Below are 17,716 nucleotides of genomic sequence, written 5' to 3'. Positions count from 1 at the left end.
TTGTCAAACCAAAACAACGAAGAACCCATTCTTGGTTGCCAAATGATTTGATGTTCAATCTCATATCTACACTCAAGCATTTTCCTCCAAACATATGATCTGTCACTCCAAGGAACCACCATGGCATTCATTTTCTTACAATATTTTTTGCTCATAAAAGAGCTCCACAATGTAGGTTTAGTTCTAAAGTTCCACCAAAGTTTGTAAAATAGAGCTTTTGAAACATCATGTAGTGATCGAAACCCTACCCCTCCTTCTTCATATGGTTGACATAAGGTGTCCCAAGATGTCTAATGTCTACTCTGACCACCTACTGAATTACTCCAAAAGAAATGAGCAAACAGTTTATGATGCTTATTAATAACAAATGGAGGAGGATTCACAGCTGACAACAAATGTATTGGCATACTCTGAAGGACATGTGATATCAAGATTGCCCTTCCACCTATAGAGAGAAATTTACCGTTCCATGATGCACCTTTTTGATAAGCCCATGATAATAATCCATTCATCTTCTAGCACAAAATATGGGGAAACCTAGATATGTAAAATGAAACTCTTGCGTGCTTATTCATGTAATCCTTGATAGCTAGCTAGTTGTGTACAATTGCGCATCTTGATAAATATAAAAGAGAATTCCATGCCAAAATGTTTCGGAGTGTTGGGACCAGTACATAGTTTGTTGACTTAAAGGCTCCTTTATTAGCAGGATCGACTAATATCTGCTGTTGTAGTTTTCCAGTGTTCTGTTGCTGGAGCTTACAGGCCTTCGTTTTGGATTCATTGGATTAATTTGCTTAGCATTTCTGTTTCTGCCAGTTGCACGGGGTTCAGTTCTTCTTCGAGCTATAGATATTCCTTTTGAACTTGCCACTAGATATGTTTGGCTGGGACATCTTACTATGGCTCTTTTTAGCCTTCATGGCCTGTTCTATGTGATTGGCTGGGCAATGCGAGGCCATCTTTTGGAGGAAGTGAGTTCTAAAACTGAAAATTATTTCCTTAGTCCATAGAGATCCCTTGTATTAAGTTGTAATTCAAATATTAAAGGGGCTTCATCACATGTAATCCATCTTTGTGAGTATTCTTGGTAAATAAATTGAACATTTGGACTTTGTCACTGTGTTTAATGCATCTCATTCAGTGGAAAAGCGTAGGAGTAGCCAATGTTCCAGGAGTTATCAGCCTAGCAGCTAGTTTATTAATGCGGGTGACTTCACTTCCTGGAGTAAGGAGACAAAACTTTGAATTGTTCTTCTATACACACCAATTATATGTGGTGTTCGTGGACTTGCATGTTGGTGATTTTATCTTCATGCTTGATCGGTTCCTTAGATTCTTCCAGTCATGAAAGACTGTTGACATACTTTCAGCCACATGCTTTCCTTGTGGAATCGTTGAACTTTTTCTTTCAAAACCTTTGAGTAAATATAAATCTCACTCAACTAATTTTATTTCCACTGCATTTTTCAATGATTCTAATACTGCTTCTCTTATAATGTATATTTACGTTACAACGCCCTTGGCTGGATATTTTTACAAGTACCCGAGTTGTCCTGGCTGCAGTGGCACCCTTTCAGTGTCTCCTCTAGTCCTCTTGATGGGAAACATCATCTTGCGATTCTCATAAAGGTTCTTGGAGATTGGACTAAAAAACTGAAGGGACACATCTTGAATCTTTCGATTGAACAACCTGATATGGAGCCCATTTTGCAGCATAATAGGAAGATAACAGCGTCTGTTAAAGGTCCTTATGGGAATGAATCCCCATACCACTTAATGTATGTACAAACTCAGCCATATCTGTTGAGTATACAATTTTCTTTTATTAAAGCTATCAAGTCATTGACTAATTAATTGGCTTGATCATGCTTCTCCTCTCAGGTATGAAAATCTCATTTTGGTAGCAGGTGGAATTGGAATATCACCGTTCCTAGCGATCCTGAGTGATATCCTCCACCATATCAACGATAGTAAGCCTTGTCAGTAGAACCGTGAATCTAATACTATATCATCCTTCAAGACTATGGTACTACTGTTTGTACTGATGTAATTCTCGATTTTGAGAAGAAACCATGTATTTGTCTACCCCTTCCTGAATAATATAAACTGAGCTTTCCTAGTATATTTACAATGAGATAGAGATATACTGTAACTGTATTGATCCGGGGGAAGGAATTAATTTTTGAGTGGTCCAATTTTTTGTGGCTTCATTTCTGCCGAATTTCTGCTTAATTCTGTACATAGCCTGATTGAATGTTGATGGCTTTGTTTTATTGTAACGATCCGGCCAGTCGTTTTGAGAGTTGTAGCCCCGTTCCCCCATTTACTACTTATTCTGTGCTTTATAGTTGTTATGTGACTTACCGGGGTAGTCAGTTCGGGTCCAGTGAGGTTTCAAAATGAATTGAGATACTTAGTCTCAAGGATGAAAACTTAAGTTGAAAATTATTGACTGGATATTGACTTATGTGTAAACGACCCCGGAATAGAGTTTTGATGATTCCAATAGCTCCGTATGGTGATTTTGGACTTAGGAGAGTGTCCGAAAAATTATTTGGAAGTCCGTAGTTAAATTAGGCTTGAAATGGCTAAAATAGAAATTTAAGCTTGAAAGTTTGACCGAGGAGTTGACTTTTTGATATCGGGATCGGAATTCAGTTCTGAAAATTTTCATAGGTCCATTATGTCATTTATGACTTGTGTGCAAAATTTGAGGTCAATCAGACTTGATTTGATAGATTTCGGCATCGAATGTAGTAGTTGGAATTTCTAAGTTTCATTAAGCTTGAATTAGAGCATGATTCATGGTTTTAGCGTTGTTTGATGTGATTTGAAGTTTCGACTGAGTTTGTATGATGTTTTAGGACTTGTTGGTATATTTGGTTGAGGTCCCGGGGGCCTCGGGTGAGTTTCGGATAGTTAACGGATCAAATTTGGACTTAGAACAATTGAAACTTATTGTTGCCTACTGATGCAATCGCACCTGTGTAATTTGGCTCGCAGAAGCGAGCCTGGCATCGCAGAAGTGGATGGTCCGCAGAAGCGGATGAGGCATTGTAGAAGCGCGACCGCAAAAGCGACGCAATGGTCGCAGATGCGGCCTGGGCTAAGGGGGCATTGGACCGCAGAAGAGGACGCTTCATCACAGAAGCGCAGAAGCGAGTCCGCAAAAGCGGACTCCTTGTCGGCATAAGCGAAGGCGGTCGCAGAAGCGGGAGATTCACCGCAAAAGCGGAACCACAGATGCGGTTAAAAATTCCGCAGAAGCGGAATCTCTGGGCAGTGTACAAAAACAGAGGGTTCCGAGTTTGTCATTTTTGGACGTTTCCAACATAGTTTTTGGGCGATTGTCGGAGAGAATTCACGGGGAAACTTGAGGTAAGTCATTTGTGATCATTGTTAGTCAATAATATTGGATTATCATTGAGTATTTCGACTAGATTATATATTTTTGAGATGAAATTAGAGGATTTAGGCCTAGGGATTTCAAAATAAGAATTTGAGATTTAGAGGTCGAGTTGATGTCGGAATTTGGTAAATTTGGTATGGTTGGAATCGTGATTGAATGAGTGTTCTTATTTTGTAACTTTTGTCGGGTTCTGAGATGTGGGCCCCTGATAAGTAGGGATTTTAGCCTATTAATTGCTCTCTTTTACTTGTGTTTTGGGCTACAAATGCGTGAAGGTATTCCCGGAAACTAAATTAATAGGCTTGCTTGCAGGGATTGTTTAAAATGAGCCAAAGGAGCCATAATCAACTCATAAAGGAGTCAAAACTTGAACAAAAACCAAGACTGGGCCAAGAGGTGTGGAACGCGGACCGCGACCAAAAAGTGCGGCCGCGAAAGTATCAACGAGGACGCGGCCATTATTTTGAGGTCCGCGATATGAAGAATCAGAGAGATGTCTTTTTGGGCACAAACATGAACGCGGACCGCGACAAGAAGATGCGGCCGCGAAAGTACCAGCACGACCGCGATGGGAATTCCGCGGACCGCTGTTGCTAAGGTTTAGAGAGTGCATAATTCAAGCAAAAATGAGAAGGGCGGTCCATGTAAAAGTTACGCGGCCGCAGAAGTCTCTCACCCGGACGTGGTGGAAATTATGCGGTCTACGAAACAAGGTTCAACCCAGGTCCATATATGAAGAAACGCGGACTGCGATCAGAATTACGCGGCGGCGAAAGCAAGTGTGCGGCTGTGGTCAGAATTACGCGGCCGCGAAACGTCCGCAGGGGTATTTTTGTCCGAAAATTTTAGCTTAGTATAAATAGATCTTTTTGTCAATTTTAGGTTATGTTATATTTTTTTAGAGTACGTGAGACGACTAGTTTTTCCCTTTTGGGAAATTTTGTACAAGATTTACCTTATAACATTAGATTTTCATCTTTTAATTTACTATTATGGATTATATCCTCTCTTTATCTTTGATTTCTACTATTATTATGAGTAGCTAGACCCATAGCTAGGGTTGTGACCCAACCCTAGTGTGGGTATTTAGTGGGTCTTAAATTTTAGGGCTTGATTGTTTATGGGTTAGTGATATTTAGCCTAGTTCATGCTAGAATTGTAGAATTAGTGATTGCAAATACTGATTCATGCCTTTGTGACTTAGGCTCTTCTTGAGAAAGAGGGACTAAGTCTAGGAAAACTAGGCTAACAAGGAATTGGGGTGAACTCAAGAAACTGATAGCCCCAATAAAAGGGTTAAACCTAGAGATAGTAATACCCAACTTGAGCTAATATCACTTGTATTGCATGAATACCCATTTGGACTTGAGAAAGCCAAATTGGGCAAAATCACTCAAACTACCTAGAGGTATAGATTGAGTACTTGGGTGTGATAGCTATATTACGACCCCAATCAAATCAAACTCGCCCTAGATTATTGATACCCGTTAGATATCCACCTAGGCGGAAGTCACTACCCTAGTCCTTTTTAAACACTTGAAAGCTATCATCAAAAATATTGTACTTAGCTTTAATCTTAGCATCCAATAGAAATAGAAATAGAAGTAGAATTAACACCATTATGTTTGGAAGTGAAATTAGGAACAACACACACATCTATATTTAGATAAATACCTAATTCCAAATCAATTAACTCCCTGTGGAAATCGATCCCGACCTTGTTGGGTAAAACTGCATCGACCATCCTCGCTAATCAATAGTGGTGTAGGTTTGGCAAACGATCAATTTTTGGCGCCGTTGCCGGGGAGTTAGACGGTTTTAGCTATCTATCTAACTATTTGTGTGTTTTGTTTTTATTTCCTTCCATTTTCTAATTTTTTGTGTCAATTGCTTTAGGTACCAAATGGTTTATAATGAAGCTCTCGCGCATATTCCTCATGGGGGAGGGGGGAGGTTGTAATGACCCGGCCGGTCGTTTCGAGAGTTATAACCCTGTTTTCCCCATTCCTACTTCTTTTTGTGTTATTCAGCTATATTATGTTATATCGGGTTAGTTGGTTCGAGTCCGGAAGGAACTCGGGGTGAAATGAGACACTTAGTCTCATAATTGAAATTTTAAGTTAGAAAAGTGGACCAGATATGGACCTATATGTAAACGACCTCGGATTTGAATTTTGATGATTTCAATAGCTCCGTATGATGATTTTGGGCTTAGGAACGTATCCGGAATATTATTTGGAAGTCCGTAGAGGAATTAGGCTTGAAATGCCGAAAGTTTTTATTTTTGAGAAGTTTGACCGGGGGGTTGACTTTTTGATATCGGGGTCAGAATCTGATTCTAAAAATTGGAATACCTCTGTTATGTCATTTAGGACTTGTGTGCAAAATTTGAGGTCAATCGGACGTGATTTGATAGGTTCTGGAGTTGTTTGTAGAAATTAGAAATTTCAAAGTTCATTAGGCATGAATTGGGGTGTAATTCATGGTTTTAGCATTGTTTGAGGTGATTTGAGGATTCAACTAAGTTCGTATGATGTTTTAGGACTTGTTGGAATATTTGGTTAAGGTCCCGAGGTCCTCGGGTGAGTTTCGGATGGTTAACGGATCAAAAATTGAACTAGAACAGCTGCTGCAATTTCCTTCTGTTGGAAATTGCTTCTGCCCAGAATCGAGCCCAGTTCGAGCTCAGGGTCGATGGCCATGATTGAAGCCCAGATCGAGCTCAAAGTCGAGGGCCACGATCGAGCCCAGGGTCGAGGGTCACGGTCTAAGGCATGATCGAGCTCAAGGTCGAGGGCCACGATCGAAGCCCAGATCGAGCTCAAGGTCGAAGGCATGATCGAGCCCAGGGTCGAGGGTCACGATCGAAGGAATGATCGAGCCCAGGGTCGAGGGTCATAATCAAGGGCCAGGACCGAGAACCAGGATCGAGGACCTCGATCGAAGGCCAAGATCGAGGTAGAACCGAGGATGTCTGGGCAGAATTATAAAAACGGGGGCTTCGTCCCATTTGCCATTTTTGACAAATTGGAGCTTGGGGAGAGGCGACTTTTGATATATTTTCAAGGAAAACTTGAGGTAAGTCCCTTGTGATCATTTCTACTCCATAATATTGAATTATCATCGAGTAATCCGACTAGATTACATGATTTTGAGGCGTAAATCGGAGAATGAAACTTAGAAATTTGGAAATTAGATTTGTAGATTTGAGGGTCGATTTGAGGTCGGATTTTGGTAAAATTGGTATGGGTAGACTCGTGGTTGAATGGGCTTTCGTATTTTGTAACTTTTGTCGGGTTCCGAGATGTGGGCCCCACAAGCGAATTTTGAGCCAATTTCGGGTTTTGGTCTAATTTTGAAGCTTTTCCTGTGGAATTCATTCCATTAGCGTATATTGATGGTATTATACTTATTATGAATAGATTTGGAGCATTTGGAGGCCGAGTCCAGAGGCAAGAGCATTGCGGGGTAGAGATTTGACCGATTTGAGGTAAGTAACGATTGTAAATCTAGTCCTGAGGGTATGAAACCCTATATTTTGTATCATTCTACTATTTTTAGTGACGCACATGCTAGGTGACGGGCGTGTGGGCATGCACTGTTGGGGATTTGTGACTTGGTCCGCCCCGTAGCAACTGTAAAGTTGCATACTTTGTTGAAACCATTGATACTTATACGATTTAGAAAGATTTTATGTAAATTGGGCTGAATGCCATGTTTGGGCTTTGCGCCAATGCTGTTTGGACCCTTAGGGGCTGTTTCTTACCATTCTCTCATTGTTTTCGATTGAAAATCTATATTCAGTCATGTTTATACTTGTTTACCGCATAACTCAGTTTTATGACTCTATTTTGATGTATATAAATGTTTTGGGCCGAATGCCATGTTTTACTGAAATGCCCGAGAGGCTTGAGTTACTTATGATTGAATGAGGCCGAGGGCCTGATTTGTGAGGATGAGTGTGGATCGGGGCTGCCCGCCTGCAGCATACTTATGACTGAGTGAGGCCGAGGGCCTGATTGGTGAGGATGAGTGTGGATCGGGGCTGCCCGCCTGCAGCATACTTTATTATTATCGCACGTGAGTTGTCCGTGCAGATTATAGCGCTTGGGCTGAAGGAGCCCCTCCGGAGTCTGTACACACCCCCAGTGAGCGCAGGTACCTACTGAGTGCGAGTGCCGAGTGCTGAGTGACTGGGAGGCAAGAGTGATTGTGAGATATGCCCGAGTGGCAAGAGTGATTGTGAGGTATGCCCGAGTGGCAAGAGTGATTGTGAGGTATGCCCGAGTGGCACGAGTGACTGTGAGGTCTGCCCGAGTGGTTGTTTATGATTTCATCATTTTTGCTCACCTTTGCATTGAGCCTTTGTTTGAAAAACTATTGGAAAATAAAAATGATTTTTATTGGAACTGGGTTTAAAAGAGATGTTTGATTCAAATCCTGATTTTTAAGAGCATGTGGTATTTTACTGATATGAACGTTATATGCTTTATTGCTCGTCACTACTGCTCAGTCTTTATTTATTGTTGTTACTTACTGAGTTGGCGTACTCACGTTACTCCCTGCACCTTGTGTGCAGATCCAGGTGTGGCTGGACTTGGTAGCGGTTTATTGAGTGTTCTAGTTGCAGATTTTCTTGGAGATAGCAAGGTAGCTGTTTGGCGATTGCAGCCCCTGCGCTTCTCCCTCTTATCTTCCTCTAGTAGTATTTAGCTATTCTTCCAGGCTGAGTTAGCCTTGATATTGTTATACAGATTATAGTAGATGCTCATGACTAGTGACACCCCGATGTCGGGCTTTTCTTTTCCGCACTTCTATTTTTCTTTGATTTGAACTCTTTAAATAGAGGTTTTTATGTTAAATAACCTTGAAATTATCTTTGAAATGAAAATATCGTTTTGTTTTAGAAATGAGTCGGCTTGCCTAGTTCCACGATAGGCGTCATCACCATATGGGGTTATTTTTGGGTCGTGATAGTTTGGTATCAGAGCCTAGGTTACATAGGTCTCACGAGTCATGAACGAATTTAGTAGAGTCTTGCGGATCGGTACGGAGACGTCTGTACTTATCTTCAGGAGGCTGCAGAACCTTTAGGAAACTCCATATTCTTGAATTCTTGTCGTGCGAATCTGTTGATTCTAGTAACTAAACATCTGTTGTTTTATTCTCTCACAGATGGTGAGGACTCGTGCTACCGGTCAGGAGGGCCAGCTACCAGTACCACCAGCCAGGGCCGCGAGAGGCCGAGGCCGTGGTAGAGGCCGTGGTAGGGGCAGAGGTGCAGCCCGTACAACAGTTGGGGCAGTACCTACAGATCCACCGGTTGTCCCAGATCAGGACCAAGTTCCAGTTGTTGATGCACCAGCTCAGGCACCACATGTGCCTATTGTGATTCCAGGCCTTCAGGAGGCCTTAGCTCAGATTCTGACAGCGTGTACTGGCCTTGCTCAGGCGGTCTCTATTTCGACGGCCGCAACCACTTCTCAGGCCAGGGGAGGCACTCAGACTCCCATTGCTCGCACACCCGAGCAGGTTATTCAGGGACTTCAGACACCAGAGGCACCACCAGCTCATTCGGTTACTGTTGCTCAGGATTATGTGTTTCCTGCTATGCCTGAGGATGATCAGCGTAGGTTGGAGAGGTTTGGGAGACTTCAGCCACCACCTTTCAGTGGCACAGAGAGAGAGGACGCTCAGGACTTTTTGGACAGGTGTCAGAGGATACTCCGTACTGCTGGTATTTTGGAGACTTGTGGGGTCTCGTTCACTACCTTTCAGTTTTCTAGGGCTGCACTCAGATGGTGGGAGACTTACGAGAGGCGTAGGCCTGTTGGCGTAACACCCCTTACTTGGCAGCAGTTCTCCGTGGTCTTTTTGGAGAAGTTCGTGCCTCGATCCCGTAGAGAGGAGCTGCGTAGATAGTTTGAGCGGCTACGCCAGGGTGATATGTCTATGATGCAGTATGAGATGCGGTTCTCCGAGTTGGCCCGTCATGCTATCTGGTTGGTTCCCACGGACAGAGAGAGGATCATGAGGTTTATTGATGGCCTCACTTATCAGCTACAGTTGCTCATGACCAGGAAGCGAGTTTCGGGTGCTACCTTTGATGAGGTTGTTGACATTGCTCGGCAGATTGAGATGGTTCGCGGTCAGGAGAGGGTTGAGTGGGAGGCCAAGAGGCCTTGTGGTCAAAGTGGATTCCGCGGTGCTCCTCTTGGGGGTCAATTCCAGCACGGTAGAGGTCATCATTTTAGACAGGCTTAGTCAGCTCGGCCATTTCATCGGGGTGAATCATCTGGCCATGGTTCTCACAGTTCTCATCAGGGCCACTCATCACTTAATGCCCTTCCAGTTCAGAGTTTGTCCCGTGCTCCACATGTTCAGTGATCTTCCATGCCAGGTTCTTCTACCAGTCATCCCGGTGCTAGGGGTTCCCTTCAATTTTCGCCGCCAGCACCAGGGAGTTATTTTGAGTGTGGGGAGCTTGGGCATATGTGGAGGCAGTGTTCTCGTCATCATGGAGGTCTATATCAGCATAGGAGTCAGCCTCCGACTATAGCCCCAGCTTCCTCACCATCCGTCCAGTTAGCTCGGGGTGGAGGTTAGTCAGCTAGGGGTCGCCCTAGAGGGGGAGGCAGATCAGGGGGTGGTCAGGTCCGTTTCTATGCTCTCCCTGCCATACCAGATGCTATTGCTTCAGATGCTGTGATTACAGGTATTGTCTCAGTTTGCCACAGAGATGCCTCAGTATTATTTGACCCTGGTTCCATGTATTCATATGTTTCCTCGTATTTTGCCCATTTTCTGGATATGCCCCGTGAGTCCTTAGTTTCATATGTACATGTATCTACTCCTGTGGGCGATACTATTATTGTGGACCGCGTATATCGGTCATGTGGGGTGACTATTGGGGGTCTGGAGAGCCGAGTAGATCTATTGTTGCTCAGTATGGTTGACTTTGATGTGATATTGGGCATGGATTGGTTATCTCTATGTCATGCTGTTCTAGATTGTCACGCTAAGACGGTGACGTTGGCTATGCCGGGAATTCCGAGGGTTGAGTGGAGCGGTTCTATAGATTATGTGCCAAGTAGGGCGATTTCATATTTGAAGGCTCAGCGCATGGTTGAGAAGGGTTGCCTATCTTATTTGGCTTTTGTGAGGGATGTTAGTGTAGAGACTCCTGTCATTTATTCTGTTCTGGTGGTACATGATTTTCCGGATGTGTTTCCTACAGACCTACCGGGCATGCCACCTGACAGGGATATTGACTTTGGTATTGATTTGGTGTCGGGCACTCAGCCCATTTCTATTCCACCGTATCGTATGGCACCGGCGGAGTTGAAGGAATTGAAAGAATAGCTTCAGGAACTCCTTGATAAGGGATTTATTCGGCCTAGTGTGTCACCTTGGGGTGCACCGGTTCTATTTGTGAAAAAGAAGGATGGTTCCATGAGTATGTGTGTTGATTACAGGCAGTTGAACAAGGTCACAGTCAAGAACAAGTATCCTTTGCCTCGCATTGATGATTTATTCGACCAGCTTCAGGGAGCGAGGGTGCTCTCCAAGATTGATTTGAGGTCCGGTTATCACCAGCTGAAGATTCGGGATTCAGATATTCTCAAGACAGCTTTCAGAACCCGATATGGCCATTATGAATTTATGGTGATGTCTTTTGGGCTGACCAATGCCCCAGCAGCGTTCATGCATCTGATGAACAGTGTATTCCAGCCCTATTTGGACTCATTCGTCGTTGTATTCATTGACGACATCCTGGTGTACTCTCGTAGCCAGGAAGAGCACTCTCAGCATTTGAGGGCTGTATTGCAGAGATTGAAGGAGGAGAAGCTTTATGCAAAGTTCTCTAAATGTGAGTTTTGGCTCAATTCAGTAGCATTCTTGGGGCACGTGGTGTCTAGTGAGGGTATTCAGGTGGATCCGAAGAAGATAGAGGCGGTGCAGAGTTGGCCCAGACTGTCCTCAGCCACGGAGATTAGGAGCTTTCTTTGTTTGGCGGGTTACTACCGTCGCTTTATGGAGGGATTTTCATCTATTGCATCGCCCTTGACAAAATTGACCCAAAAGGGTGCTCCATTTAGGTGGTCGGATGAATGTGAGGAGAGCTTTCAGAAGCTCAAGACTGCTTTGACCACAGCTCCAGTGTTAGTTTTGCCATCAGCTTCAGGTTCTTACACCGTGTATTGTGATGCCTCAAGGATAGGCATTGATTGTGTTTTGATGCAGTAGGGTAGGGTGATTGCCTATGCCTCGCGCCAGTTGAAGACCCATGAGAAGAACTATCCTATCCATGATCTTGAGTTAGCAGCCATTGTTCACGCCTTGAAGATTTGGCATCATTATTTGTATGGGGTTTATTGTGAGATCTATACTGATCACCGGAGTCTGCAGTATCTGTTAAAGTAGAAGGATCTTAATTTGCATCAGTGGAGATGGTTGGAACTTCTTAAGGACTATTATATCACTATCTTGTATCATCCGGGGAAGGCCAATGTGGTGGCCGATGCTTTGAGTCGTCGGGCAGAGAGTTTGGGGAGTTTAGCCTATCTTCTAGTAGTAGAGAGACCTTTGGCATTAGATGTTTAGACCTTGGCAGGCCAGCTTGTCAGATTGGATATTTTGGAGCCTAGTCGGGTACTGGCTTGTGTGGTCTCCAGGTCTTCTCTTTATGACCGTATCAGGGAGCGTCAGTATGATGACCCTCACTTGCTCGTTCTTCAGGACAGGGTTCGGAGAGGTGATGCTAGGGATGTGACTATTGGTGATGACGGGGTGCTGAGAATGCAGGGCCAAATATGTGTGCCTAATGAAGATGGGCTTCGAGAGTTGATTCTTGAAGAGGCCCACAGCTCGCGGTATTCCATCCATCCGGGTGCCGCGAAGATGTACCAGGATTTGAGGCAACACTATTGGTGGAGGCGGATGAAGAAGGATATAGTTGGGTTTGTGGCTCGGTGTCTAAACTGTCAGCAGCTTAAGTATGAGCATCAGAGACCAGGTGGCTTGCTTCAGAGGTTAGAGATCCCAGAGTGGAAGTGGGAGCGGATCACTATGGACTTTGTAGTTGGGCTCCCACGGACTTCGAGGAAGTTCGACACTATTTGGGTTATTGTGGATCGGCTGACCAAGTCCGCGCACTTCATTCCAATTGGTACTACTTAATCTTCAGAGCGGTTAGATGAAATTTACATCCGAGAGATCGTTCGCCTGCATGGTGTCCCAGTTTCCATCATTTCAGATAGGGGTACTCAGTTCACATCGCAGTTTTGGAGGGCCGTGCAGTGAAAGTTGGGTACTCAGGTTGAGTTAAGCACAAATTTTCACCCTCAGATGGACGGGCAGTCCGAACGCACTATTCAGATATTGGAGGACATGTTGCGTGCTTGTGTCATTGATTTTGGGGGTTCATGGGACCAGTTTCTGCCACTCGCGGAGTTTGCATATAACAACAGTTATCAGTCGAGTATTCAGATGGCTCCGTACGAGGCTTTGTATGGGAGGAGGTGTAGATCTCCAGTTGGATGGTTTGAGCCCGGTGAGGCTAGGCTCTTAGGTACAGACTTGGTCCAGGACGCATTAGATAAGGTGAAATTGATTTAGGAGCGGCTTCGCACGGCGCAGTCTAGGTAGAAGAGCTACACAGATAGGAAGGTCCGTGATATGTCTTTTATGTTTGGGGAGAAGGTTTTGCTGAAGGTATCACCCATGAAGGGTGTTATGAGGTTTGGGAAGAGGGGCAAGTTGAGCCCCCGGTTCATTGGGCCTTTTGAGGTGCTTCAGAGGATAGGAGAGGTGGCTTATAAGCTTGCCTTGCCACCCAGCTTGTCGAGTGTGCATCCAGTGTTTCATGTTTCCATACTTCGGAAGTATATTGGAGATCCGTCCCATGTTTTGGATTTCAGCACGGTTCAGTTAGAGGGTGATATGACTTATGATGCGGAGCCGGTGGCTATTTTAGATCAGCAAGTTCGAAGGTTGAGGTCAAAGTATATAACTTCAGTGAAGGTGCAATGGAGAGGTCAGCCTGTGGAGGAGGCCACTTGGGAGACCGAGCGGGAGATACGGAGCAGATATCCACGCCTATTCGAGACTCCAGGTATGTTTCTAGACCCGTTTGAGGACGAACGGATGATTAAGAGGGGGAGGATGTAACGACCCGGTCGGTCGTTTCGAGAGTTATAACCCTGTTTTCCCCATTCCTACTTCTTTTTGTGTTATTCAGCTATATTATGTTATATCGGGTTAGTTGGTTCGAGTCCGGAAGGAACTCGGAGTGAAATGAGACACTTAGTCTCATAATTGAAATTTTAAGTTAGAATAGTGGACCGGATATGGACTTATATATAAACGACCTCGGATTTGAATTTTGATGATTCCAATAGCTCCGTATGGTGATTTTGGGCTTAGGAATGTGTCCGTAATATTATTTGGAAGTCCGTAGAGGAATTAGGCTTGAAATGCCGAAAGTTTTTATTTTTGAGAAGTTTGACCGGGGGGTTGACTTTTTGATATCGGGGTCAGAATCTGATTCTAAAAATTGGAATACCTCTGTTATGTCATTTAGGACTTGTGTGCAAAATTTGAGGTCAATCGGATGTGATTTGATAGGTTCCAGAGTTGTTTGTAGAAATTAGAAATTTCAAAGTTCATTAGGCTTGAATTGGGGTGTAATTCATGGTTTTAGCATTGTTTGAGGTGATTTGAGGATTCGACTAAGTTCGTATGATGTTTTAGGACTTGTTGGTATATTTGGTTGAGGTCCCGAGGGCCTCGGGTTAGTTTCGGATGGTTAACGGATCAAAAATTGAACTAGAACAGCTGCTGCAATTTCCTTCTGTTGGAAATTGCTTCTGCCTAGAATCGAGCTCAGGGTTGATGGCCACGATCGAAGCCCAGATCAAGGTCGAGGGCCACGATCGAGCCCAGGGTCGAGGGTCACGGTCGAAGGCATGATCGAGCTCAAAGTCGAGGGCCACGATCGAAGCCCAGATCGAGCTCAAGGTCGAGGGCCACGATCGAGCCCAGGGTCGAGGGTCACGGTCTAAGGCATGATCGAGCTCAAGGTCGAGGGCCACGATCGAAGCCCAGATCGAGCTCAAGGTCGAAGGCATGATCGAGCCCAGGGTCGAGGGTCACGATTGAAGGCATGATCGAGCCCAGGGTCGAGGGTCATAATCGAGGGCCAGGACCGAGAACCAGGATCGAGGACCTCGATCGAAGGCCAAGATCGAGGCAGAACCGAGGATGTCTGGGCAGAATTATAAAACATGGACTTCGTCCCATTTGCCATTTTTGACAAATTAGAGCTTGGGGAGAGGTGATTTTTTATATATTTTCAAGGAAAACTTGAGGTAAGTCCCTTGTGATCATGTCTACTCCATAATATTGAATTATCATCGAGTAATCCGACTAGATTACATGATTTTGAGGCGTAAATCAGAGATTGAAACTTAGAAATTTGAGGGTCGAGTTGAGGTCTGATTTTGGTAAAATTGGTATGGGTAGACTCGTGGTTGAATGGGCTTTCGGATTTTGTAACTTTTGTCGGGTTCCGAGACATGGGCCCCACAGGCAAATTTTGAGCCAATTAAGGGTTTTGGTCTAATTTTGAAGCTTTTCCTGTGGAATTCATTCCATTAGCGTATATTGATGGTATTATACTGATTGTGAATAGATTTGGAGCATTTGGAGGCCGAGTCTAGAGGTAAGAGCATTGCGGGGTAGAGATTTGACCGATTTGAGGTAAGTAACGATTGTAAATCTAGTCCTGAGGGTATGAAACCCCAGATTTTGTATCATTCTACTATTTTTAGTGATGCACATGCTAGGTGACGGGCGTGTAGGTGTGCACTGTTGGGGATTTGTGACTTGGTCCACCTCGTAGCAACTGTAAAGTTGCATACTTTGTTGAAACCATTGATACTTATAAGATTTAGAAAGATTTTATGTAAATTGGGCTGAATGCCATGTTTGGGCCTTGCGCCAAGGCTGTTTGGACCCTTAGGGGCTGTTTCTTACCATCCTCTCATTGTTTTCGATTGAAAATCTATACTCAGTCATGTTTATACTTGTTTACAGCATAACTCAGTTTTATGACTCTATTTTGATGTATATAAATGTTTTGGGCCGAATGCCCTGTTTTACTGAAATGCCCGAGAGGCTTGAGTTACTTATGATTGAATGAGGCCGAGGGCCTGATTTGTGAGGATGAGTGTGGATCGGGGCTGCCCGCCTGCAGCATACTTATGACTGAGTGAGGCCGAGGGCCTGATTGGTGAGGATGAGTGTGGATCGGGGCTGCCCGCCTGCAGCATACTTTATTATTATCGCACGTGAGTTGTCCGTGCAGATTATAGCGCTTGGGCTGAAGGAGCCCCTCCGGAGTCTGTACACACCCCCAGTGAGCGCAGGTACCTACTGAGTGCGAGTGCCGAGTGCTGAGTGACTGGGAGGCAAGAGTGATTGTGAGGTATGCCCGAGTGGCAAGAGTGATTGTGAGGTATGCCCGAGTGGCAAGAGTGATTGTGAGGTATGCCCGAGTGGCACGAGTGACTGTGAGGTCTGCCCGAGTGGCTGTTTATGATTTCATCATTTTTGCTCACCTTTGCATTGAGCCTTTGTTTGAAAAACTATTGGAAAATAAAAATGATTTTTATTGGAACTGGGTTTAAACGAGATGTTTGATTCAAATCCTGATTTTTAAGAGCATGTGGTATTTTACTGAGATTTCCTTATATGAACGTTTTATGCTTTATTGCTCGTCACTACTGCTCAGTCTTTATTTATTGTTGTTACTTACTGAGTTGGCGTACTCACGTTACTCCCTGCACCTTGTGTGCAGATCCAGGTGTGGCTGGACACGGTAGCGGTTATTCAGTATTCTAGTTGCAGATTTTCTTGGAGATAGCAAGGTAGCTGTTTGGCGATCGCAGCCCCTGCTCTTCTCCCTCTTATCTTCCTCTAGTAGTATTTAGCTATTCTTCCAGGCTGAGTTAGCCTTGATATTGTTAGACAGATTATAGTAGATGCTCATGACTAGTGACACCCCGATGTCGGGCTTTTCTTTTCCGCACTTCTATTTTTCTTTGATTTGAACTCTTTAAATGGAGGTTTTTATGTTAAATAACCTTGAAATTATCTTTGAAATGAAAATATCATTTTATTTTGGAAATGAGTCGGCTTGCCTAGTTCCACGATAGGCGCCATCACGACAGGGGGTTAGTTTTGGGTCGTGACAGATTGGTATCAGAGCCTAGGTTACATAGGTCTCACGAGTCATGAGCGGGTTTAGTAGATTCTTGCGGACCGGTACGGAGACGTCTGTACTTATCTTCAGGAGGCTGCAGAACCTTTAAGAAACTCCATATTCTTGAATTCTTGTCGTGCGAATCTGTTGATTCTAGTAACTAAACATGCTGACATTATTGGAGTAAAGGGGTTTCTTCACCGGAGCTCCACATCAGAACGCATATAAGCATCTCAAAGGTTTTGTAGACACATGCTGGGGGAGGAAGCAGACGAATGTATCTGAGGACGCTTTGAGATTGAGGCTTTTCCCATTTTCACTTAGAGGGAAGGCTTTGGATTGTCTTGAGAGACTTCCCAACCATTCCATCACCACGTGGGATGAGTTGGCTGAGAAATTCATAGCAAAGTTTTTCTCTCCGGGTCATATGGCAACATTGAGGGATGAGATCTTAGCCTTTAAACAAGAGCCAAATGAACCTTTACATGAAATCTGGGAGCGGTACCGGACAATGGTAAAAGAATGCCCCAACAATAATATGACTGAAGCAATGATCCAGCAAACATTTTATAGGGGTATCAACACAACCAACCAGTTTGTGGTGAATCAGCTGGAATGGGGTAACTTCATGAACACGCCATATTCAGAAGCATGTGAAATTCTAGATGAGATGGCGGACACCTCCTCAGCTTGGCAAAGTCGGGCAAATGTACCTCAGGGTGACCCTAATGTCATCCAACTTCACAAGGAACTCCATGATCACGGACAAGCCATAGCAGAATTGACAACTACCATGAACTAGTTAGCAAAGGCTCAACTTCAGCAGATTCAGGGGCCAAATCAAGTAAACGCCATGGAAGGAGAGAATGTAATGGTCAACAAGAGAAGACAGCGTGGTCAACAAGTGCAAAGCAATCAAGAGCAATTTGAGTAGAGTGGTAGTGGCTAGGGGTGGGCATATTTCGGTCCGAACCGAAAGAACTGACCGAACTGAATTTTTTTATTTCTGTTTCAGTTATTCGGTTTTTTCGGTCGATTTC

At 44.2% G+C, this 17,716-nt stretch overlaps 1 pseudogene; it reads left to right on the top strand.

The window, feature by feature from the left end:
* The first annotated feature begins 367 nt into the window (after positions 1–367).
* LOC142173718 (ferric reduction oxidase 7, chloroplastic-like) lies at positions 368–1,990 on the top strand (annotated as a pseudogene).
* Positions 1,991–17,716: the final 15,726 nt, after the last annotated feature.

The sequence above is a fragment of the Nicotiana tabacum genome, chromosome 19 (genome assembly GCF_000715075.1).
Source record: "Nicotiana tabacum cultivar K326 chromosome 19, ASM71507v2, whole genome shotgun sequence".
NCBI classification, from domain to species: Eukaryota; Viridiplantae; Streptophyta; class Magnoliopsida; order Solanales; family Solanaceae; genus Nicotiana; species Nicotiana tabacum.
The sequence above is the reverse complement of the archived record's forward strand: the minus strand, read 5'-3'. Positions and strand labels throughout refer to the sequence as shown.